Here is a 10761-nt window from a genome sequence, read left to right as displayed (position 1 = left end):
CCACAAAGGCCATTCCAGAGCCACAAGGGCCATTCCCAAGCCCTGAGCCACAAGGGCCTCATTCTGAGCCCACCAAAGGGCCATTCAAGAGCCACAAGGGCCATTCAGGAGCCACAAGGGCCATTCAGGAGCCACAAGGGCCATTCAGGAGCCACAAGGGCATTTCTGGAGCCACAAGGCATTCTGGAGCCACAAAGGCCATTCAAGAGCCACAAGGCCATTCAGGAGCCACAAGGGCCATTCAGGAGCCACAAGGGCAATTCAGGAGCCACAAGGGCATTTCTGGAGCCACAAGGGCCATTCTGGAGCCACAAGGGCCATTCTGGAGCCACAAGGCCATTCTGGAGCCACAAAGGCCATTCTGGAGCCACAAGGGCCATTCAGGAGCCACAAGGGCATTTCTGGAGCCACAAGGGCCATTCAGGAGCCACAAAGGCCATTCTGGAGCCACAAGGGCCATTCTGGAGCCACAAGGGCCATTCTGGAGCCACAAGGGCCATTCTGGAGCCACAAGGGCCATTCAAGAGCCACAAGGGCCATTCAAGAGCCACAAGGGTCATTCAGGAGCCACAAGGGCCATTCTGGAGCCACAAGGGCCATTCTGGAGCCACAAGGGCCATTCAAGAGCCACAAGGGCCATTCTGGAGCCACAAGGGCCATTCAGGAGCCACAAGGGCCATTCAGGAGCCACAAGGGCCATTCTGGAGCCACAAGGGCCATTCAGGAGCCACAAGGGCCATTTTGGGAGCCACAAGGGCCATTCAGGAGCCACAAGGGCATTTCTGGAGCCACAAGGGCCATTCTGGAGCCACAAAGGCCATTCAAGAACCACAAGGGCCATTCAGGAGCCACAAGGGCCATTCTGGAGCCACAAGGGCAATTCAGGAGCCACAAGGGCAATTCAGGAGCCACAAGGGCCATTCTGGAGCCACAAGGGCCATTCTGGAGCCACAAAGGGCCATTCAGAGCCACAAGGGCATTTCTGGAGCCACAAGGCATTTCAGGAGCCACAAGGGCATTTCTGGAGCCACAAGGGCCATTCTGGAGCCACAAGGGCCATTCTGGAGCCACAAAGGCCATTCTGGAGCCACAAGGGCCATTCAGGAGCCACAAGGGCCATTCAGGAGCCACAAGGGCCATTCTGGAGCCACAAGGGCCATTCTGGAGCCACAAAGGGCCATTCAGGAGCCACAAGGGCCATTCAGGAGCCACAAGGGCCATTCAGGAGCCACAAGGGCCATTCAGGAGCAACAAGGGCCATTCAGGAGCCACAAGGGCCATTCTGGAGCCACAAGGGCCATTCAGGAGCCACAAGGGCATTTCTGGAGCCACAAGGGCCATTCTGGAGCCACAAAGGCCATTCAGGAGCCACAAGGGCCATTCTGGAGCCACAAGGGCCATTCTGGAGCCACAAGGGCAATTCAGGAGCCACAAGGGCAATTCAGGAGCCACAAGGGCATTTCTGGAGCCACAAGGGCATTTCTGGAGCCACAAGGGCCATTCTGGAGCCACAAAGGCCATTCTGGAGCCACAAAGGCCATTCTGGAGCCACAAGGGCCATTCTGGAGCCACAAGGGCAATTCAGGAGCCACAAGGGCAATTCAGGAGCCACAAGGGCATTTCTGGAGCCACAAGGGCCATTCTGGAGCCACAAGGGCCATTCAGGAGCCACAAGGGCATTTCTGGAGCAGCTGCACAAGGGCCATTCAGGAGCCACAAGGGCCATTCTGGAGCCACAAGGGCCATTCAGGAGCCACAAGGGCAATTCTGGAGCCACAAGGGCATTCTGGAGCCACAAAGGCCATTCAAGAGCCACAAGGGCCATTCAGGAGCCACAAGGGCATTTCTGGAGCCACAAGGGCATTTCTGGAGCCACAAGGGCATTTCTGGAGCCACAAAGGCCATTCTGGAGCAACAAGGGCCATTCAGGAGCCACAAGGGCCATTCTGGAGCCACAAGGGCCATTCAGAGCCACAAGGGCATTTCTGGAGCCACAAGGGCCATTCTGGAGCCACAAAGGCCATTCAAGAGCCACAAGGGCCATTCAGGAGCCACAAGGGCAATTCAGGAGCCACAAGGGCAATTCAGGAGCCACAAGGGCATTTCTGGAGCCACAAGGCATTTCTGGAGCCACAAGGGCCATTCTGGAGCCACAAAGGGCCATTCTGGAGCAACAAGGGCCATTCAGGAGCCACAAGGGCCATTCTGGAGCCACAAGGGCCATTCAGGAGCCACAAGGGCATTTCTGGAGCCACAAGGGCATTTCTGGAGCCACAAGGGCATTTCTGGAGCCACAAGGGCATTTCTGGAGCCACAAAGGCCATTCTGGAGCAACAAGGGCCATTCAGGAGCCACAAGGGCAATTCTGGAGCCACAAGGGCCATTCAGGAGCCACAAGGGCATTTCTGGAGCCACAAGGGCCATTCTGGAGCCACAAAGGCCATTCAAGAGCCACAAGGGCCATTCAGGAGCCACAAGGGCAATTCAGGAGCCACAAGGGCAATTCAGGAGCCACAAGGGCATTTCTGGAGCCACAAGGGCCATTCTGGAGCCACAAAGGCCATTCAAGAGCCACAAGGGCCATTCAGGAGCCACAAGGGCAATTCAGGAGCCACAAGGGCAATTCAGGAGCCACAAGGGCATTTCTGGAGCCACAAGGGCATTTCTGGAGCCACAAGGGCCATTCTGGAGCCACAAAGGCCATTCTGGAGCCACAAAGGCCATTCTGGAGCCACAAGGGCAATTCAGGAGCCACAAGGGCAATTCAGGAGCCACAAGGGCATTTCTGGAGCCACAAGGGCCATTCTGGAGCCACAAGGGCCATTCTGGAGCCACAAAGGCCATTCTGGAGCCACAAAGGCCATTCTGGAGCCACAAGGGCCATTCTGGAGCCACAAGGGCAATTCAGGAGCCACAAGGGCAATTCAGGAGCCACAAGGGCATTTCTGGAGCCACAAGGGCCATTCTGGAGCCACAAGGGCCATTCAGGAGCCACAAGGGTTTTTCTGGAGCCACAAGGGCCATTCAGGAGCCACAAGGGCCATTCTGGAGCCACAAGGGCCATTCAGGAGCCACAAGGGCATTTCTGGAGCCACAAGGGCATTTCAGGAGCCACAAGGGCCATTCTGGAGCCACAAGGGCCATTCTGGAGCCACAAAGGCCATTCTGGAGCCACAAGGGCCATTCAGGAGCCACAAGGGCCATTCAGGAGCCACAAGGGCCATTCTGGAGCCACAAGGGCCATTCTGGAGCCACAAAGGCCATTCAGGAGCCACAAGGGCCATTCAGGAGCCACAAGGGCCATTCAGGAGCCACAAGGGCCATTCTTGAGCCACAAGGGCCATTCAGGAGCAACAAGGGCCATTCAGGAGCCACAAGGGCCATTCTGGAGCCACAAGGGCCATTCAGGAGCCACAAGGGCATTTCTGGAGCCACAAGGGCCATTCTGGAGCCACAAAGGCCATTCAGGAGCCACAAGGGCCATTCTGGAGCCACAAGGGCCATTCTGGAGCCACAAGGGCAATTCAGGAGCCACAAGGGCAATTCAGGAGCCACAAGGGCATTTCTGGAGCCACAAGGGCATTTCTGGAGCCACAAGGGCCATTCTGGAGCCACAAAGGCCATTCTGGAGCCACAAAGGCCATTCTGGAGCCACAAGGGCCATTCTGGAGCCACAAGGGCAATTCAGGAGCCACAAGGGCAATTCAGGAGCCACAAGGGCATTTCTGGAGCCACAAGGGCATTTCTGGAGCCACAAGGGCCATTCAGGAGCCACAAGGGCATTTCTGGAGCCACAAGGGCCATTCAGGAGCCACAAGGGCCATTCTGGAGCCACAAGGGCCATTCAGGAGCCACAAGGGCATTTCTGGAGCCACAAGGGCCATTCTGGAGCCACAAAGGCCATTCAAGAGCCACAAGGGCCATTCAGGAGCCACAAGGGCATTTCTGGAGCCACAAGGGCATTTCTGGAGCCACAAGGGCATTTCTGGAGCCACAAAGGCCATTCTGGAGCAACAAGGGCCATTCAGGAGCCACAAGGGCCATTCTGGAGCCACAAGGGCCATTCAGGAGCCACAAGGGCATTTCTGGAGCCACAAGGGCCATTCTGGAGCCACAAAGGTCATTCAAGAGCCACAAGGGCCATTCAGGAGCCACAAGGGCAATTCAGGAGCCACAAGGGCAATTCAGGAGCCACAAGGGCATTTCTGGAGCCACAAGGGCATTTCTGGAGCCACAAGGGCCATTCTGGAGCCACAAAGGCCATTCTGGAGCAACAAGGGCCATTCAGGAGCCACAAGGGCCATTCTGGAGCCACAAGGGCCATTCAGGAGCCACAAGGGCATTTCTGGAGCCACAAGGGCATTTCTGGAGCCACAAGGGCATTTCTGGAGCCACAAGGGCATTTCTGGAGCCACAAAGGCCATTCTGGAGCAACAAGGGCCATTCAGGAGCCACAAGGGCCATTCTGGAGCCACAAGGGCCATTCAGGAGCCACAAGGGCATTTCTGGAGCCACAATGGGCCATTCTGGAGCCACAAAGGCCATTCAAGAGCCACAAGGGCCATTCAGGAGCCACAAGGGCCATTCAGGAGCCACAAGGGCATTTCTGGAGCCACAAGGGCCATTCAGGAGCCACAAGGGCATTTCTGGAGCCACAAGGGCCATTCTGGAGCCACAAAGGCCATTCAAGAGCCACAAAGGCCATTCAGGAGCCACAAGGGCCATTCTGGAGCCACAAGGGCAATTCAGGAGCCACAAGGGTTTTTATGGAGCCACAAGGGCCATTCTGGAGCCACAAGGGCCATTCAGGAGCCACAAGGGCATTTCTGGAGCCACAAAGGCCATTCTGGAGCCACAAGGGCCATTCAGGAGCCACAAGGGCCATTCTGGAGCCACAAAGGCCATTCAAGAGCCACAAGGGCCATTCAGGAGCCACAAGGGCCATTCTGGAGCCACAAGGGCCATTCAGGAGCCACAAGGGCCATTCAGGAGCCACAAGGGCCATTCTGGAGCCACAAGGGCCATTCAGGAGCCACAAGGGCATTTCTGGAGCCACAAGGGCCATTCTGGAGCCACAAAGGCCATTCAAGAGCCACAAGGGCCATTCAGGAGCCACAAGGGCCATTCAGGAGCCACAAGGGCAATTCAGGAGCCACAAGGGCATTTCTGGAGCCACAAGGGCATTTCTGGAGCCACAAGGGCCATTCTGGAGCCACAAAGGCCATTCTGGAGCCACAAAGGCCATTCTGGAGCCACAAGGGCCATTCAGGAGCCACAAGGGCATTTCTGGAGCCACAAGGGCCATTCTGGAGCCACAAAGGCCATTCTGGAGCCACAAGGGCCATTCTGGAGCCACAAGGGCCATTCTGGAGCCACAAGGGCCATTCTGGAGCCACAAGGGCCATTCAAGAGCCACAAGGGCCATTCAAGAGCCACAAGGGTCATTCAGGAGCCACAAGGGCCATTCTGGAGCCACAAGGGCCATTCTGGAGCCACAAGGGCCATTCAAGAGCCACAAGGGCCATTCTGGAGCCACAAGGGCCATTCAGGAGCCACAAGGGCCATTCAGGAGCCACAAGGGCCATTCTGGAGCCACAAGGGCCATTCAGGAGCCACAAGGGCCATTTTGGAGCCACAAGGGCCATTCAGGAGCCACAAGGGCATTTCTGGAGCCACAAGGGCCATTCTGGAGCCACAAAGGCCATTCAAGAACCACAAGGGCCATTCAGGAGCCACAAGGGCCATTCTGGAGCCACAAGGGCAATTCAGGAGCCACAAGGGCAATTCAGGAGCCACAAGGGCCATTCTGGAGCCACAAGGGCCATTCTGGAGCCACAAGGGCCATTCAGGAGCCACAAGGGCATTTCTGGAGCCACAAGGGCATTTCAGGAGCCACAAGGGCATTTCTGGAGCCACAAGGGCCATTCTGGAGCCACAAGGGCCATTCTGGAGCCACAAAGGCCATTCTGGAGCCACAAGGGCCATTCAGGAGCCACAAGGGCCATTCAGGAGCCACAAGGGCCATTCTGGAGCCACAAGGGCCATTCTGGAGCCACAAAGGCCATTCAGGAGCCACAAGGGCCATTCAGGAGCCACAAGGGCCATTCAGGAGCCACAAGGGCCATTCAGGAGCAACAAGGGCCATTCAGGAGCCACAAGGGCCATTCTGGAGCCACAAGGGCCATTCAGGAGCCACAAGGGCATTTCTGGAGCCACAAGGGCCATTCTGGAGCCACAAAGGCCATTCAGGAGCCACAAGGGCCATTCTGGAGCCACAAGGGCCATTCTGGAGCCACAAGGGCAATTCAGGAGCCACAAGGGCAATTCAGGAGCCACAAGGGCATTTCTGGAGCCACAAGGGCATTTCTGGAGCCACAAGGGCCATTCTGGAGCCACAAAGGCCATTCTGGAGCCACAAAGGCCATTCTGGAGCCACAAGGGCCATTCTGGAGCCACAAGGGCAATTCAGGAGCCACAAGGGCAATTCAGGAGCCACAAGGGCATTTCTGGAGCCACAAGGGCCATTCTGGAGCCACAAGGGCCATTCAGGAGCCACAAGGGCATTTCTGGAGCCACAAGGGCCATTCAGGAGCCACAAGGGCCATTCTGGAGCCACAAGGGCCATTCAGGAGCCACAAGGGCATTTCTGGAGCCACAAGGGCCATTCTGGAGCCACAAAGGCCATTCAAGAGCCACAAGGGCCATTCAGGAGCCACAAGGGCATTTCTGGAGCCACAAGGGCATTTCTGGAGCCACAAGGGCATTTCTGGAGCCACAAAGGCCATTCTGGAGCAACAAGGGCCATTCAGGAGCCACAAGGGCCATTCTGGAGCCACAAGGGCCATTCAGGAGCCACAAGGGCATTTCTGGAGCCACAAGGGCCATTCTGGAGCCACAAAGGCCATTCAAGAGCCACAAGGGCCATTCAGGAGCCACAAGGGCAATTCAGGAGCCACAAGGGCAATTCAGGAGCCACAAGGGCATTTCTGGAGCCACAAGGGCATTTCTGGAGCCACAAGGGCCATTCTGGAGCCACAAAGGCCATTCTGGAGCAACAAGGGCCATTCAGGAGCCACAAGGGCCATTCTGGAGCCACAAGGGCCATTCAGGAGCCACAAGGGCATTTCTGGAGCCACAAGGGCATTTCTGGAGCCACAAGGGCATTTCTGGAGCCACAAGGGCATTTCTGGAGCCACAAAGGCCATTCTGGAGCAACAAGGGCCATTCAGGAGCCACAAGGGCAATTCTGGAGCCACAAGGGCCATTCAGGAGCCACAAGGGCATTTCTGGAGCCACAAGGGCCATTCTGGAGCCACAAAGGCCATTCAAGAGCCACAAGGGCCATTCAGGAGCCACAAGGGCAATTCAGGAGCCACAAGGGCAATTCAGGAGCCACAAGGGCATTTCTGGAGCCACAAGGGCCATTCTGGAGCCACAAAGGCCATTCAAGAGCCACAAGGGCCATTCAGGAGCCACAAGGGCAATTCAGGAGCCACAAGGGCAATTCAGGAGCCACAAGGGCATTTCTGGAGCCACAAGGGCATTTCTGGAGCCACAAGGGCCATTCTGGAGCCACAAAGGCCATTCTGGAGCCACAAAGGCCATTCTGGAGCCACAAGGGCAATTCAGGAGCCACAAGGGCAATTCAGGAGCCACAAGGGCATTTCTGGAGCCACAAGGGCCATTCTGGAGCCACAAGGGCCATTCTGGAGCCACAAAGGCCATTCTGGAGCCACAAAGGCCATTCTGGAGCCACAAGGGCCATTCTGGAGCCACAAGGGCAATTCAGGAGCCACAAGGGCAATTCAGGAGCCACAAGGGCATTTCTGGAGCCACAAGGGCCATTCTGGAGCCACAAGGGCCATTCAGGAGCCACAAGGGTTTTTCTGGAGCCACAAGGGCCATTCAGGAGCCACAAGGGCCATTCTGGAGCCACAAGGGCCATTCAGGAGCCACAAGGGCATTTCTGGAGCCACAAGGGCATTTCAGGAGCCACAAGGGCCATTCTGGAGCCACAAGGGCCATTCTGGAGCCACAAAGGCCATTCTGGAGCCACAAGGGCCATTCAGGAGCCACAAGGGCCATTCAGGAGCCACAAGGGCCATTCTGGAGCCACAAGGGCCATTCTGGAGCCACAAAGGCCATTCAGGAGCCACAAGGGCCATTCAGGAGCCACAAGGGCCATTCAGGAGCCACAAGGGCCATTCTTGAGCCACAAGGGCCATTCAGGAGCAACAAGGGCCATTCAGGAGCCACAAGGGCCATTCTGGAGCCACAAGGGCCATTCAGGAGCCACAAGGGCATTTCTGGAGCCACAAGGGCCATTCTGGAGCCACAAAGGCCATTCAGGAGCCACAAGGGCCATTCTGGAGCCACAAGGGCCATTCTGGAGCCACAAGGGCAATTCAGGAGCCACAAGGGCAATTCAGGAGCCACAAGGGCATTTCTGGAGCCACAAGGGCATTTCTGGAGCCACAAGGGCCATTCTGGAGCCACAAAGGCCATTCTGGAGCCACAAAGGCCATTCTGGAGCCACAAGGGCCATTCTGGAGCCACAAGGGCAATTCAGGAGCCACAAGGGCAATTCAGGAGCCACAAGGGCATTTCTGGAGCCACAAGGGCATTTCTGGAGCCACAAGGGCCATTCAGGAGCCACAAGGGCATTTCTGGAGCCACAAGGGCCATTCAGGAGCCACAAGGGCCATTCTGGAGCCACAAGGGCCATTCAGGAGCCACAAGGGCATTTCTGGAGCCACAAGGGCCATTCTGGAGCCACAAAGGCCATTCAAGAGCCACAAGGGCCATTCAGGAGCCACAAGGGCATTTCTGGAGCCACAAGGGCATTTCTGGAGCCACAAGGGCATTTCTGGAGCCACAAAGGCCATTCTGGAGCAACAAGGGCCATTCAGGAGCCACAAGGGCCATTCTGGAGCCACAAGGGCCATTCAGGAGCCACAAGGGCATTTCTGGAGCCACAAGGGCCATTCTGGAGCCACAAAGGTCATTCAAGAGCCACAAGGGCCATTCAGGAGCCACAAGGGCAATTCAGGAGCCACAAGGGCAATTCAGGAGCCACAAGGGCATTTCTGGAGCCACAAGGGCATTTCTGGAGCCACAAGGGCCATTCTGGAGCCACAAAGGCCATTCTGGAGCAACAAGGGCCATTCAGGAGCCACAAGGGCCATTCTGGAGCCACAAGGGCCATTCAGGAGCCACAAGGGCATTTCTGGAGCCACAAGGGCATTTCTGGAGCCACAAGGGCATTTCTGGAGCCACAAGGGCATTTCTGGAGCCACAAAGGCCATTCTGGAGCAACAAGGGCCATTCAGGAGCCACAAGGGCCATTCTGGAGCCACAAGGGCCATTCAGGAGCCACAAGGGCATTTCTGGAGCCACAATGGGCCATTCTGGAGCCACAAAGGCCATTCAAGAGCCACAAGGGCCATTCAAGAGCCACAAGGGCCATTCAGGAGCCACAAGGGCAATTCAGGAGCCACAAGGGCAATTCAGGAGCCACAAGGGCATTTCTGGAGCCACAAGGGCCATTCTGGAGCCACAAAGGCCATTCAAGAGCCACAAGGGCCATTCAGGAGCCACAAGGGCAATTCAGGAGCCACAAGGGCAATTCAGGAGCCACAAGGGCATTTCTGGAGCCACAAGGGCATTTCTGGAGCCACAAGGGCCATTCTGGAGCCACAAAGGCCATTCTGGAGCCACAAAGGCCATTCTGGAGCCACAAGGGCCATTCTGGAGCCACAAGGGCAATTCAGGAGACACAAGGGCCATTCTGGAGCCACAAAGGCCATTCAAGAGCCACAAGGGCCATTCAGGAGCCACAAGGGCAATTCAGGAGCCACAAGGGCAATTCAGGAGCCACAAGGGCATTTCTGGAGCCACAAGGGCCATTCTGGAGCCACAAGGGCCATTCTGGAGCCACAAAGGCCATTCTGGAGCCACAAAGGCCATTCTGGAGCCACAAGGGCCATTCTGGAGCCACAAGGGCAATTCAGGAGCCACAAGGGCAATTCAGGAGCCACAAGGGCATTTCTGGAGCCACAAGGGCCATTCTGGAGCCACAAGGGCCATTCAGGAGCCACAAGGGTTTTTCTGGAGCCACAAGGGCCATTCAGGAGCCACAAGGGCCATTCTGGAGCCACAAGGGCCATTCAGGAGCCACAAGGGCATTTCTGGAGCCACAAGGGCATTTCAGGAGCCACAAGGGCATTTCTGGAGCCACAAGGGCCATTCTGGAGCCACAAGGGCCATTCTGGAGCCACAAAGGCCATTCTGGAGCCACAAGGGCCATTCAGGAGCCACAAGGGCCATTCAGGAGCCACAAGGGCCATTCAGGAGCCACAAGGGCATTTCTGGAGCCACAAGGGCATTTCTGGAGCCACAAGGGCATTTCTGGAGCCACAAAGGCCATTCTGGAGCAACAAGGGCCATTCAGGAGCCACAAGGGCCATTCTGGAGCCACAAGGGCCATTCAGGAGCCACAAGGGCATTTCTGGAGCCACAAGGGCCATTCTGGAGCCACAAAGGCCATTCAAGAGCCACAAGGGCCATTCAGGAGCCACAAGGGCAATTCAGGAGCCACAAGGGCAATTCAGGAGCCACAAGGGCATTTCTGGAGCCACAAGGGCATTTCTGGAGCCACAAGGGCCATTCTGGAGCCACAAAGGCCATTCTGGAGCAACAAGGGCCATTCAGGAGCCACAAGGGCCATTCTGGAGCCACAAGGGCCATTCAGGAGCCACAAGG

The sequence above is a fragment of the Eucyclogobius newberryi genome, unplaced genomic scaffold (genome assembly GCF_026437365.1).
Source record: "Eucyclogobius newberryi isolate DKJ021-1_F unplaced genomic scaffold, fEucNew1.0.hap1 SCAF_311, whole genome shotgun sequence".
Classification (NCBI taxonomy): Eukaryota; Metazoa; Chordata; class Actinopteri; order Gobiiformes; family Gobiidae; genus Eucyclogobius; species Eucyclogobius newberryi.
The sequence above is the reverse complement of the archived record's forward strand: the minus strand, read 5'-3'. Positions refer to the sequence as shown.